This window comes from Prenolepis imparis, unplaced genomic scaffold, assembly GCF_030444845.1.
Source record: "Prenolepis imparis isolate NDT839.2.m4 unplaced genomic scaffold, iyPreImpa1.0 SCAF_2, whole genome shotgun sequence".
In the NCBI taxonomy this organism is placed as follows: domain Eukaryota; kingdom Metazoa; phylum Arthropoda; class Insecta; order Hymenoptera; family Formicidae; genus Prenolepis; species Prenolepis imparis.
Window position 1 is genome coordinate 21,713,337 of NW_028141160.1, and position 15,702 is coordinate 21,729,038.

The 15,702-nt window shown below is 39.2% G+C and overlaps 1 protein-coding gene and 1 long non-coding RNA gene across 2 annotated transcripts in view; one reads left to right on the forward strand and one right to left on the reverse strand.

Moving 5' to 3' along the window:
- The window catches only part of Rdx (BTB/POZ and MATH domain-containing protein rdx), a 74,328-nt gene that overhangs the window by 2,797 nt on the left and 55,829 nt on the right, over positions 1-15,702 (forward strand). The window lies entirely within an intron of this gene.
- Positions 3,691-6,646, reverse strand: LOC145949026 (uncharacterized). The gene is made up of 3 exons (XR_014427527.1): positions 6,391-6,646; positions 4,901-5,098; positions 3,691-4,110 (listed from the first exon to the last, which is right to left on the reverse strand). It is a non-coding gene; the product is annotated as an uncharacterized LOC145949026 (long non-coding RNA).

Below are 15,702 nucleotides of genomic sequence, written 5' to 3' on the forward strand. Positions count from 1 at the left end.
GGTCATAAGAAAAAATCTGTTACGATTTTTGACAAGTATTTAAAAACAAATTTCCAATAATTATATAAAGATTCAGTACATGTAAAAATAAAAAAGTTTTTTACACTTGTGCGATATTTATAATTCGATTATTTTTTATATATCTTTATTATTACATTTACTATGATTTTTAAAAAAAGAATACTCTAAAATTTTTTCTTCTATGACCAATTTGTATTATCAATAATAATTTTGGGCTGACACGAAAGTTTGAAAACCATTTACTTTCATGCATCGATCGCGTATGTATCTTTCTCTATCTAATTCCGTTAACGGCCCGCAACTGTTTCACCGATTTCACTTTTGCCAAGACAAACTAATTTCTCCGAGCTACGATTCTCCCCGAGAAAACCATCGCTCGATACCTTTCTTCGAGGAGATTTAATACACGAACGAACGAGGGAGAGATTTGCTTTCGCTTCGGAAACGACTCCGAATTCGACGGTCGCTCGTTCGCGTCTGGTTATGAAACGTCCTGTACGAGACGATACTTTCACTATCGTGGCCAAGTTTCATAATTATTATTATCGAGGCCATACGTAGGTCGAAGAGGAGACTGTCGGGACACAGAGAAAAGGGTTTGGCTCGTCTTTTACCAACCGTCACTTCACACAATGTCGCTTAATTAGCAGTGAATTCTAATCTTATTTTATTCAACATGTTCACGCGTTAAATAATACATTCTCCGACGAATTAACTGTGTTTCGTAATGAAAATTTGATGCAAGATTTAGTTGTGAAATTTGTAAAATTTATTCTCGAGAAGTAATTTTTACATTTCACATGGTTGACAAACAATAAAAAATGCTCTCGCGATTTATCTTCGAATAAATGTCTTTCGGTCGAAATTTTATTGAAATTTTTAATCACCAAGAAATATTTAATATCGACAATATTTGATAAATTTCGACACATACAATGACGTTCCATCAAATGTTAATTGATTGACTCCGAGCTCGTTAAAGTATTATTCGTCATTTGAAAAAAATGGGGTTACTGACGAGATACCCTGTGTACACGCACACACACACATACACGCGCATGTGTGCAACTTTTGTCCTAGCTACTTCGTGGCTTTGTTACGTGTCGCGTTGCGTGACCGAGAAATCATTTTTCCAACGTGATCGCGCCGATCACCGGTTAGCAATTCCCTCGTCAAGGCTCATCGTCGTTTCTCGCTCTCTCTCTCTTTCTCTCTTCTTTTTTTTCGCTCTCTCTCTTTCTCTCTGCAGTCGCTACACTTGGTGCACGTGCGAAGTAACGTTCGTGTAACTAGTTTTGCTTGTATCTAATATCCGCCGTGTGGCGTCATTGGTGGCTCTATTAACGAGCGAGGAGCTAGGTCGACGTCGACATCGTCGTCGTGTTCGCGCTTTATCCGGATATCTCTCTCTCTCTCTCTCTCTCTCTCTCTCTCTCTCTCCCCCCCCTCCCTCCCTCCCTCGCATAAAGCTCTCAAATAGTTTTAGCTCCAACTTAATTTCTCACATTGTAAATATTCCAACCGATCGCTGTAGGGAGATCTAGATATTAAATAGACCAAAGTAAATAAAAGTCAATAAATAAAAGATATATAAGATAATGATGATCGATAATTAGAAGTCTAGATAACTAGACTTCTCTTTGATCTAGAGATGTGTAGATAAGTGAAAAAAGACAATTATATAAGTATATATCAGTGTGATTACATAATGTCTAACAATAAGATAAACATAGAAAATTAGATCCAAAATAAGGGAGTGTGTTTTCGTAAACAAGATTCAGACTTTACTATCATTTATGTATAACTAGCTTAAATCGTCTGTCAGCAAAACCAATAACAGTTATTAAACGAGATTTGATTATATAGAAAGCTCTTTAAATTATCTACAATTTGCGACGTATAATTCAAAACAAAATTTCATTTCCAATTTTATCTGTCATATGATACACAGAAAACACATTTGAAGACTCATCGAATAAATATACATTATTAAAACATGCGGTACATTATAAAATCATTAGATCTCTGTCTTGAATGTGGTCATACATTATTATAGATCGTCTGAAAAGCATTAAAAGAATAGAGTATCAATTGATTATATTTCAGATTATTCTTTCGACAAACTATTAGGTAGGAAAAATTATGTGCGATCAGTGTTTGATCATCAACAATGGTGTGTATATGATTTTACCAATCAGGGCTCGGGCATGAACGAGGGTAACATCCGAGGCGCGCACGATAACGATTCGATTTCGCGTGTAATACGACAAATATCGGCGCTCGATTAATCAATCGCGAATGAAACGAGCTCTCTCTTTCTCTCCCATCGGAGGGGGATGGGGACAGCGGTCGGGGGAAGTAGTAATCGTCCCAGACGAAGGAAGGAGCCCGTCCGAGGTCGAGTCGGGGTTGCTGTACGTGCACGAGCATTGCGCAAGAGCATTCACCCCGCTCAATACTCAGCGACGGCACACAGAGATACAGGAACTCTGAAAATGTACGGGGTACACGCGAGAGAGAGAGAGAGAGAGAGAGAGAGAGAGAGAGAGAGAGAGAGAGAGAGAGAGAGAGAGAGAGAGAGAGAGGAGGCGGGGGAGAGGGAGAATGGAGTAGGAAGAGGAAACCGGTTCTAGCGAACCACCCCGAAATGGGTTACTTCGCGTTTGTGTGCATGTTTGATTGTGTGTGTGTGTGTGTGTATATATATTCTACTTTATATACGCGACCAACCCCGCCTTTGACAGCGTACTAGCAAACCGCTCGTATTTCCTATTCCGCAGGACGTATGATGCGTTCGTATACCGGGTGTCCTGTCCGTTTGAAAGATAGAGAATGATATACGACAATCTTATCGTTTGGAGAAAATTGTAAGAATTTTTTTAACGAGAAACTTTAGAAATTTTTGGGAGCAATTTGGAGAATTTCTTTTCCTTGTTGATAAAATTTATACCATAGACCACATTAATATTTAATTAAAAAACGATCGATTTATAAGAATTTATATATGTGATTGGATATCCAGAAATTCGAAAATGGATAGCGCGAAGAACAAAAGAAAATTATAAGCTGCACAATTTCGAATAAACTTTATTTTGAAATATAATTTCTATTTAGAAATTATAGAATAGAAGTTTCAATCTTGTCAAAGAAAAGACCCGGCTTAGAGAAAACACGACTTTCCCCGGGGAAAAGCTCTATATAAAAGATCCCTGTGAGAACGACACACTGTATATTCGAAATCCGTGCAGCTTTATTCATGGAAAACTGACGCGGAAATTCTGAAGGACGAGTCTTTTTCTCGGTACGCAAATGTTCACAGACATGATATAATTTTTATCGCGGCACGTGTACGAGTATCTTGATTTTATATCATAAGCTCCCAAGTAAAAACGAAGTAAACCGCACTTTCTCGCTATGACGATTTTAAATATTTATTTCCATCGCATTCACGCAAAAATATATCAAAGCAAGATTAATCTGTTTGCAAAACCTTAAAATGAAATTAAGTTTATTCAACTTCAATAGTTTTAATAATAAATATACAGTTAAAATAATGATAAAATATGACAATTTTATATGAGAGAATTTATTTGCTAATAGTATTTTTTTTTTTTAGTAATAGTAAATAATAAAATTGTACTAATTAATTTACCATACATAGTTATGATAATGGAAGCACAATCAGGCTGAAATAATTCGGAGGTTATTAATTTCCGAAGTTACTTAACAGCATCGAACGATGTCACATTAATTAATTAATTAATTAACTCGTCATATAAAAAGTTTTATCGCTACGTAATGTTATTCGACGTAATGTTGTAACGCGGAGACTGAGTATAATTTTTTTTTTTCATATAATTTAACGCGTTTGATTCCCCAATGATAGTCATTTCGACATAATAGCAGGACTGACATCCTTGATTTCGTCATTTGTTACCTTCGTCCTGGCTGTCAGTCTCTCGTGCCAATTTCCGTCGACCTCTGCTTAATCGATTATCGCTTTAGTGCGGTTCGCGGATAGATCCCGTTCGGCCGGAATGATTAAATCCGCTCGAGTTAGCGTAGGTCGTGCAATTTTGTATTGCTTGTCTGCAAAAGTCGAGCAAAATATCTCTACCCCATAGACAAGAAGGGTATTTCAGGGGGGGGGAGTTCCAGAATATTCTCAACAATTTATATTTTTCATCATTAATATCGCCAGCTATTATCTATGTTATCTATTTATAATTATTACAAATCCAGCGAGAAACTTTACACTGAGAGAATTTTCTCTTAGAATTTACCCTGAAATAAATAATTATGTCCGAAACGGTAGATTCAGGATGAATTAAAAATTATTTAATCGTCAAAGACGAGTATTTTAATTTTAATGATTATATTAAACATGAGATAATATTTGTATCTACACAGAGAGAATTTTCTCTTAGAATTTACCCTGAAAATTAATTACGGTAATCGTGGGACAATATGGCATGGAAAGAATTTTATGAGAATTTCTCTGATTAATATTTATCACAATAAAAATAATATCTATCACAATAAAATATGAAACATGTTTGATTATAATTTTACTAAACTGCATAGTAAAATTAATCAAATATATTCATATAAAGTTCTAACAATAAGAGAAAATTCTCTCTGTGTCTCATGACAAGTATCATGTTTAACTTATCTCATGTTTAAATATAATCATTAAAACGAAAATACTCGTCTTTGACGATTAAATAATTTTGAATTCATCCTGAATCTACCGTTCCGGACATAATTATTTCGCAGGGTTCTAAATTCAAGGGGGTAAACGAGGAGAGTCACTCTCTTTTAACCCGTTTATATTCATCAGTTTGCTGAGAAAGGTCTCGTCGTTAGAGTCGAGACCCACCGTCGTGCTGACTTCGTGCAAGATCGTCGGCTTCTATCCGCGACCCGGGATCCGCGAAAGCGAATTCGCCGTCGCGGTGATGGTACCCTTTAGCGATCGCCAGGGACGATACGCGTTGCGAGGGAAAGTGAGCGCGGAGACTCTCTCGTCGCCTTCATCTTCGTCGTCGGAGCCGTCCAAGAGGCGTCGCGTCGCGGTCTGAAAATGGTTTAAACTGACTTTCTAACGCCGGGTTAGTCCGGTTTAGTGCCCGCGTATATAACGTTGTTTCCATCGAAAACTTTTCAACACTTCGCGAGACATGGTCGCGATTGCCAAAACTTCTCTCTCTCTCTCTCTCTCTCTCTCTCTCTCTCTCTCTCTCTCTCGGAGAGATGAGAGCGGTAGAATTCAGAGCCGAGTGTGAGAAATATTTCTGCGAGAAACGCGGAACCCCAGGGTTCCCGTTTATTGTTTCGTATAGGTTCGAATCTTTCGGGATTTTTAATTGAAATAACGTTGTAAAGTCGCAAGAGAACAAAGTTCAATGAACGATCGTTGACATTATACTTTGATTCTAGAGAAATTTGTTTAAAAAATTCATATTTCTATTTAAAAAAAAGAAGAACATTTTTTTAAGTTTTTCTTCTGGAATGCAATGAATTTAAAACGCACTTTAGTAATTCTATGAGATGAACGACGAGTCCGAATTTTCAGTATACTCGAGCGATTTTCCACATTCGAGAGACTGGAAAAAACGCAAAGAGGAAGGTTTTCTCTTGAAACAAAGTCGGATAATTGAGCGCGACTACTCGTATTTGGGTTATCATAGACGGTGCCGAGGCTTTCTAGCTTTCTATGCTTATGCCAAGGATGTCCACATTACGAAGGATCCCCCACGCACATTTAGCTTCGCGCGTTAGTCAGGCCATTATGCGCGACGCGCCGAGTCCTCCACCTCTTTCGTCCGTCTTGGTCGTTTAACCCTTTTCGCGTTGATTACATTTTATGATCTCTCGTTCTCTCCGTAAGCTGTTGTTATGCATGTCGTTATACGAGCTGTCGAGAGAGTCTCGCGAGAGAATTTTCTCGCCTCGCGCTCTCTCGCAGAGTAACCATTTTATCTCTCTCTCTCTCTGTCGCTTTATCTTTTTCCGCCGATAACTTAATTATTGTAGCCTTGGCTTCGAAAGTACGTGAGCAACCAATCGCGTTAAGTTAAACAGCTTTCGATTAAAAAATGTACGATAAATCAATCTTGACAAATTATCTCAATTTCTATATCTCTTTATGCGAAAATCTTCCATTGATAATAATTATATAAGTACGAGAATGATTATTCGCGCAAAAACATACGAGACTTTTCGAGCTCTCTCTCTCTCTCTCTCTTTCATCTCTTTGGACTTTGACTCGCGTAATTTATTAAAAGCGGTTTCGCGTTACTCTTGGCCAAGGCTGTACGAGAGCTCGCGCATGCAACTTTGTAGGATTAGCGGACTAAAATTAATCACCTTAAAAATTATTCCTTCGTCGTAATCTCGTTTAATTTTACGACCTCGCGCCGTCCTCGCCATAGATGCGCGAACATGTCACGTATGTGTACAGTTAATTTTATCGCTAAAACGTTATACAACTGTATTTTATGCGCGTCTCATTCCGGAATTACTGTACGGAATTACGGTTCGCGCGTTTACTCGCGCACGTGTAACGCGCTTTTCGGACGAACGCTATAAATATTTGGATCAAAAATTGCATCGCCGTCATCCCCACTTTCGAGATAGCGAGGTCATCGCGAGAAATCGATCGCGCGCGTGTTTGTTGCCTTTTATTATTTTTTTTTGTCAATATATACCACTTGTCTGCGCGATGGCGAAACAATATTTTTACTCCATGGATTTATTCGTCGATGAAATTTAGATTTTGAAAGTCGAAATCTTGTCGCAAACATTTTTCCCGTCTGCAAAAAATTCTAGAAACATGTGTCGATTTTATATCTCTCTTTTGGATCTTTCTACATAAATATTTTTGTACTTTATTATATTTTTTAATTTTTTATTTCTTTATTCCATTGTTTTTGAACCATTAAATTCAAGATTTCCTTTCAAGTTCCAAACAATCATAATTTAAATTCACTATGTGCTGCCTTTATAGCTGAATAAGAGTCGTGCGTATTATTAGTAGCTATTCTAGTATATGAGCAAATAATTTATGCTTATAGCCGCGAATAGATAATAAAAAGATGGCTATAAAATAGTATTGTTTAAAGTTTGGAATCCTTTTTACTCGATATATTCACAAAGACAAAGTTCAGGAATAATAATATAAAAGTAAAAAAAAAAGTTTTATTGAACAGAAAGAGTATAGAAACCTTGGACATTTTATCTATATAATAGTCTTGAACGTGCCAAAATAATCTTTATATATTTATAGCGATAACAGACGAGCGTAAAAGAGCGAATGTGATAGCAATCGGATGAATGATAAAGATTCGCGATGTTTCATGAAAATTTGATCGGGAAAGGGCGATGTTTCACGAATTCCGTCGTGCTCGTTTTTTTTTTTTTTTTTTTTTTTTTTTTTTTTTTTTTTTTTTTTTTTTTTTTTTTTTCCAAAACGTTCGCCCTCGTCCGGCCCGAGTGACGTCACAAAGAAGACACTGTGCGTTACACCACCGACGGGGGATTCGATGATGGAGAGCTCTCTCGGGGGGGCTCTCTCGCGGACGACGGAACGGCGTAACCTCGAAAACGGAGGCGTGCCCGCGTCGTCGGAGAGGGGCCGGCACGTTACACATATTTGAGGTCAGGAGATATAAATAAATGCTAATATCAACACAGAGAGGCGTCGGGGCCAGTTTGATATCCGAAGCCTCGTTTCGGTCGACTTGCGCGCAGCTGGCCTCTCTTCTCCGCGATCTCGATCCGTCTAGGATTTATTGCAACGGCCAATTTTCGACATTGCAGTGTCGACATGCATCCTCCTCCGTCCCGTGTTTAACCCCTTAATTAAGGAACTCGAGTAAGCTGCTCGTGTAACGCAATTACTCGTTACGACCCCTATTACGTTCTTCGTCATACTTGTTAAATCAAAGACCAGTCATCTCGTGTAATCTATATAGTTTTTAATTGCTGAGTAATAAACAATTAAATTTATTTTATTAGCTCGTTAAGAAAGTAAAGAATGATATACATATTTATAATTATGTGTTCTACTTTATACAGCTGCGCTTTGCATATTTCATTCAGTATTTATTGTTTCGGTATATGACTCGACTGTTACTGATTAAAAATTAAACATACGAATTAACAGCAATTTTATCGATGATAAACTTTGGAATTTTGCTGACAAAATTTCCTCGTAAAAAAAAAAAAGAAAAAAGAAACTTGACAAGTTATACCAAAATTATGTAACTGTTTAAGATAATGTTACCTTTGATCAAGAAATTTAATAGGAAATCATATACATATATTAATCCGTAATCTCCCATTACATTTTTAATTTTCTTGAAAAATTTTAATATTTCAAATTCTCTCTCATAATGAGAGCAAGATTGCGTTTGATGTGAGCGAAGCTACCCGTAGGAAACTAGATTGTTGCAGTTCTGTAACGAGATGCAATTGGCGATTCGCACGCCTTATCGCGCGATCTATCTTTCTCCAGGGGATCAAAACGCTTGCCGCAGTGCAATCAGTGTGTTAGACGTTCCGACAGCTGCTCATAGAACATCTAAATTATCGTCGCGTTAAGAGCGCGAATTTTTATCTCAAGATAACGATGATAAAATATATAAAGAGAAACGGTATAAAATATAGAAATATAAAATATAAACTACAGAGATATAATTACGCAGATAACATATAAAATGATGAAACTAGCGTACACAGAGAGAATTTTCTTTTAGGATTTACCCTGAAAATTATGGTAATCGTGGGACAATATGGTATGGAAGGAATTTTAAAAATACATGTTTGATTAATTTTACCATACTTTTAGTAAAATTAATCAAACATATTTTATATTTTATTGTGATAGATATTATTATATTTTACTGTGATAAATATTAATGAGAGAATTCTCACAAAATTCTTTCCATACCATATTGTCCCACGATTACCATGATTTTCAGGGTAAATTGCAAGAGAAAATTCTCTCTGTGTACCTAATCCGATCGAAACCTGTGAAAGTATATAAAATTTCCGGGCGTGTGTCTCATCTCGAAATGTATATGCAGATCTAAGTAGATCATCGTTAAAAAGCTGTTTATTACCCGTCCATCTAGATTAGACGTATCGATTCAGATCGCTATCTTGCGGCTCAGATATCCCGCGTCCATGGCGCGTGTCCATAATCCGTAGAAAGGATGCATCGCCATTAAGGGGGGCCGGCGTGGGCCCCACATGACCACTCGCCGGGCGAATTACGTACGCGAGTATGCTTGTATGCACGTATGTATGTGTGTATGAATGTATGTATAACGACTTATCTACGTAACCTACTCCACTTGCACTCCCGTCGTCCCGTCGAGAACGCGCTTCCTCGTTACACGTAAACGCACCCACACGACGTCCTATCGATCGTTCACGTTACCTGGATACGGGGATTATAGCCCCTCTCCTCTTCTTCCCTTCTTTTGCGGATATACTTTATCATTTCCTTTCAGTTTCGCCTTCCGTTCCCTTGTAACCCGTCGACGAGAGATAACGATGGCTCCTCCGCTATTTATCAGCGACTCGCGCTTCGGTCGAACGCAGACATATGCTAAGCAATCTTTGGGCAGTTTCGGGACGAGTCGATTTTAATTTTTTTTATATATATAAGAGGTTTCTTTTTTTTAATAAAAAATATTTATAATAAAAAATTCGGTAATTTTTGGTTATTTATAAAATTTCGAAAAAGTATATAAACTGCAAATTTATTTTATTTAATTTAATTTGTAAATTAAATAAATTTGCACAGTTTATATATATAGTACTTTTTCGACATTTTATAAATAACTATATAAATACATATATTTTATTTTAAAAAAATCTGTGATATACATATAAAAAATGAGAATCTTTAAATATATAATAATTTTTAAATTATTCGATTTAATTTAAGATTGTGTATTAAGCAATTTATAAATTTATTATAATCGATCAATTAATTATAATTATATACATGTCGACTCGTGTTTGCGAGAATATGTGCTTGCGGGTGCACATTATTGTTGAATATACCTCGATACGCGAAGGATATACGCACGCGCGTAAATTGATCCGCGTGTTTTAACAAATTCAGCATCTGACGTATGCCACTTTCGCGGTATAAAGAACGACCTAAGAAATGTTCTCCGCAAACAGATTATGACACACATTGCAGAAATGTTCACGTATCGCGTACACGTGCCGCGATAAAATTCCTGGAATGAAATGCGGTTGCACAACCGACGTAATCTCCCTCGCGCGCGATCGAACATTTCCGTGAAGATCATCCTCGAGAAAATAACGCTCGTTTGCATTGACGGGAAAAAATTAAAAAAAGAAAAATGTCCTTTGCGAATTTTGATAAAAAAATTGCCTAACAATTTTTTTCCCTCTCGTTAACGATCTCGTTAACGATCTCGTTAACGTTGCTACGAACGGGAGTTCTCTCGCACACATATGTACATATAATACATACGCAAGCAAAACACGGCTGGTACCCGGCGATCGTTTCGATCTATCCGACCTGGTATGACGTCCCTGACCTAAGCCACGCACATTTTATTTCGCTACTCCAGGAATTTCAGTTCGCGAGACAGCGAGATGTCAATCTCGGCTCGCCTCGCAACAGATTCGCCCGTCAATCATGAAACATCGGTCACGTCTCCTCTAACACGCCGATTTGAATAATGCGACGCTTCGCATTCAGACTTGACGTCGTGGGCTTCGATCCGCTTCCGAGTTTACGAACGCGTCCGTGAACCGCAGTAAATCCCGTCAACGTTATTATTATTACACGCCGCGTCCTTCGACGATAGTAGATTGCTTTTATTAATGAGACCGCGTGCTCTTTTGTGACTTTAACGAATTTTCATTTATAAAGTCCAAGGCCGAAGAGGGAGCAACACACAACGCGCTACCCGTGATCTCATCGATTGTGTCATCTTATGTCATAATTTCTTTCTTTTTCGTCGCGGTGCAATTTTTCAATCAACATGTAAATATTTGTATCTGTAAATATTACAATAAATCCGTAGGTATATATAGTGGGTATAGTGAAATTTAAAGGCTTCTCGGAGGAGAACCGAGGATTTTAAATCAATCGGATTTACATTCCAGGCGGACTTTATCCGAAATTCTACTTATGAATCGTCGCGAATCGTTTTTTATTAATGTAAGACAAGATCGTCCGAGAATCCGTGCGATCTTCTTGCGAAACGTGTTCTTATCATCACAAGCGCCGGTTAATTTTTCGCCCGCGAGGGAGAGAGAGAGAGAGAACGGATCGACGCTCCGCTGGCCTGGTTCCGTTGTTAAACTGCCCTCGAGATATAGAAACTGTTAATCTGTTAACCTACCTGCCTATAACGCGCTCGCGATCTCCATGACGCGAGTGTTATCGAGCGACCTAGACGTCCGCCCTGGTACGACGGTCCTGACGACCTCAGGCTGTCGTTACATACGCTCAGCGAGATCTCGCGGCGCGTTACATGGTTACATACATGTGTTTCTGTACGTGTGATTTCACGACTTTACGACTTTACGACTTTACGACGGTCGGCGCGGGCGTGTATAAAGCGTGTCGCGTAAATGAGATAAAAACGTTGTTTTATCACCGTCAGCAGTCGGTTGTTAACAACAATCGTCGCCGCTTCTTTTTCTTCTTTTTTTTATTACAACGGTTCGTCTTTCTTACGCAATCGCATCTCGGAAATTTTAATAATCTATTTTTATGTCCTACTGAAGTTACGACGTGACTTGTACGGATGGTGTAACTATACGTTTAATTATGTGGGCTGTCCTTGACCAACCAGACTTTCCCTTTGCTTATCATAGAGATATGTGACAGATGTAAAGAGAGCTGACTCCGTCTTGACGGAAACTTAATAGAAGAGAGAGACGATTTATATATATATATATATAAATTAAATTTTGCGATACAGTTTCTATATATTTAAACTCTTAAGTCTCTGATTCGCGCCCGTTATTAATTCCGTATGTTGATAGAAATATCGTATATCAGTCGTAATGGCAACTGTAAAATCGTTACCGATGATTACGCATCCAATTCCCGCATTCCACTTAAATGACGGCCGCGTTACACTTTTTCGCGAGTCACGACTCGGTTGGACTCTACATCGGCGGAGCGAGACGCGCAAGAGAGAGAGAGAGAGAGAGAGAGAGAGAGAGAGAGAAACGGACGGGGTCAATCTATGCGCGTGGATCGTCGCGGGCGACGACGATCCCTTCCTCGCTTTAGGATCATCGTCGCGATAATAGGCAGCCGCCGCCGCTGCATCGTTGCGGGTTCCTGATGCCGAACGGGAACGGGAGACGATGGAACGTCCGTCCGTTCGTTCGTTTATCAAGTAGTAGTGGGGCGATATCTTCCGCCGCGCGCCATCGTTTTTCCTCCCACTAAGAGAGAGATACGTTGGTTGCTCTCTATAGAACGAGAACGCAGGTGACGGGTCACCGGCAGGCTATTTACCTACTTTAACCTGCCTATACCTCGCGCCTCTCTGCCTACTTCATTCGCCGACTCTCTTCCTCTCGCCTCCTGATTCCCGATGATACCTTCCCCCTTTGATATCATCCTCGGTCGCGATTTTTGGACGATCCGCGTTCGGTTTATGTATCTAATACGCGGCACAGATTCCGTGCAACCGGAAGGTTATAACAAATGATGGTCATCGCGAGCTGTGCTCTACTATACGAGATTACGAAAATTGCTACAGAATCATAGATACAGAATGTAGCTTCATAACTGTATCAGAGCTGTCTTTCTCTCTCGGCTATACGCATACGGTATATTGAAATTATATAGCATATATTTTTCTACTTTAATTAAGTAAATAACCGACAGTTAATTAAATGAGATTAACGCACGCGAAAATGATGGAAATTAATTACTTGTAATAGAGTGCTTTTAGTCCAGGGCTCTTACTCGTTTGCGGTATCTGCGGAATTGTACTATGTGTATACTCAGAAATAATAATGTAATATATTTAATGGATTAAACGTAACATATGTGTACTTGAAAATGTAATATATTTAAGTAACGTAACGCGCCGGAGAGACGACAATAGTTTTCGCTCCTAATAATGGAAGTGCAAGCAAAACTCGGATGATTCTTAACATAGTGGCATGAATCGGAGCATGTATATTCGTCGATCCTCTTTAGCCGGATAAAATCTGAATTTTTCTTTATTCCGGCCACGCGGAAAGCGGGCCACAGTTTTCGAAACACTTGTCTTAGACAAAGTAACAAAGCGGTCCCTACTATAACGTCTAAAGGTACCGTTAAAGGTATTACTAAAGGCACATAGTACCCACATTGTAAGCCTGTGGTTGATTTACACAGAACAAGGTCGGCTCCGTGAGAGGCATTTTAGAAATGTCGTAATGACAAAATTTAGTCGGCAGAGATGGAGGGGGAGATCGTGAGAGATTAATCTCGCTCCGTTGTTACCTTGTGTATCTCGTTGACATTTTTCAGTCAGATTTTGTAATGGTCGAATGGTCGTTAAATACTCTATAATGTCGAGGAAATATCGGCTCTTTCTCTCGCGCGATGATTTAATCGGCCATGGGTCGGAATGAGCGAGATTTCTTGTTCGCGCTTCGAACTGGCGCAATAATCAGCTTTGACCGGCTTCGGCGGGAAATATCGACTAAATATAACCGGGGACCAGAAACCGGTGGAAAAAGAGGGGCAGGCCACGCGGTGGGAGCCTCGCGTCCCGAATGTAGGACATCGCCGTCTCGTCTTCGAGAAGATGCATGAAGAACTGAGAACTGAGAATGAGAGAGGAAGAGAGGGCGGCCGATCGCGAAACACGATTCCCCGCCGCGATCGAGCGCGGGGGCAAGGGTTGCTACATCGAGGCTAAAAATCGATTTGTCGAACATGGCATCGATATCGAGAGGAAATACCGACGTTCTACTTTTCCATGTCTGAAAAAAGCACGGTCCAATGTCGGGGTGTCATTATTTTATTCCAAATTATATTATATTATAATTTATTAATCCCCTCATTTTTACACATATTTATATATCTTACTTTAAACCTATTAAATTTTTATATATTTATATATATTCCAAATTATATTATATAATGATAATATAATATTTTCAAAGATTAAAGATATATAAAAATTCAATAGGATTAAAGTAACATATAAATATGTGTAAAAATGGGGATAATTAAAATGTAATAAAATGTAATGCCTTGAATCGTGCGTAATTTAGCATATCAAAGGTATTTAAAATTTCATATATAATGAGTGGCACGCACACAGAGAACTCTATTAATGCTCTTTCCGATTAAATTATATCTTAATTACCATTCTAAATTATGAGACCGCACGTGCATTCGCGGAGCCTCGAATGAATCGCGAGAAAGTAATTCCCGACGACGTTAGACGTTATGTATTACGGGATGTGTCGTGTGTTACGTCGACGTTAGTCCGCGCACTCGCGGGGAATCGCAAATGCATGTCTCTCCCCTTTCGAGAGGATATGTACGCTGTTATACGATTCCCGTATCGTCGTTTCTGTTTCACCGTATTTCACTTAGAGACGCACGACGATGCCGCGCTCTGTGGTCCGTGCTTTCACTTGGGCAAACACTTTCGCCGGCTTCGACGTCGCGAAAAATCACAACGCTCCAATTAGCAAGGACACACATTCCCCGCACAATGTAGTGAAAAATAAATCTATATCAGTGCGACACAATTCGCAATCGGTTCCTTCGTTCCTTCGACAATGCTGGAAAGATAAATTGAAGAGAGGAGAGGAAAAGAGAAATACAGACAGACAGGGGACACAGAGTATCTGGAAACGACGCGCGAATTGTGATGCACGCTTGTAGCGAATTGTGATTCGCTTGTTAAGAGACCGACTCTTTCGACTAATTAGAGAAAATCGCCGGAACCTGAGGGAAGGGGGGACCGATCGCCCCGGGAGGTTACCGTGCCGTCACGAGTACGCGTCTCTCGAAAAGCCGACCGTGAGTTCGAAAACTAGTTCAATTAGAGAAAACCGCGGAAAAGGAGATATCTCTGGCGGCGCATCGAGGTATGAGGGTTTCGGGGGCAAGCCGCTGTCTCGTCGGCCCGTAAGGCAGCTCATGAAAGACCTTCTCCCGTTCGGCTTCTATATTCGCGATGCAACGATAAGCACGTATCCCTTTTCGACGTCGAATCGCGCGGATAAGTGTCTCTCTCCCCTATCTCCTGGGCTATACGTATCTACAGATATATTTCACACTTTGCTCGCATTTTCTCGGAGCGACAATCAATCTCTCAAACGACGCGTTTATATGGGGGAGATTTGGAGCTAAAAAATTTTTTATTTCGTACAGAGAAAGAGAATAATAAATCAAGATTGTCAAATTTTTGAAAAGCTTTTTTTAAAATGTTCTTTTTTCTGAAAACAATGTTTTTTTAAGAATATGGGATGTTTTCCTCCCACAATAGTCCTTCGATTTAGCCATACCTTGTACATCTGCGTTATGGTTCCTTCCTACTGCTCGGAAACAAACGGACAGAAGACATGGTATTCCGGTTTTTATCGTTTCAAGGCGTCAGTATATATTTACCTGCGTTTCTCCTCGAAACCGCTCGGTTCTAGCCGCAT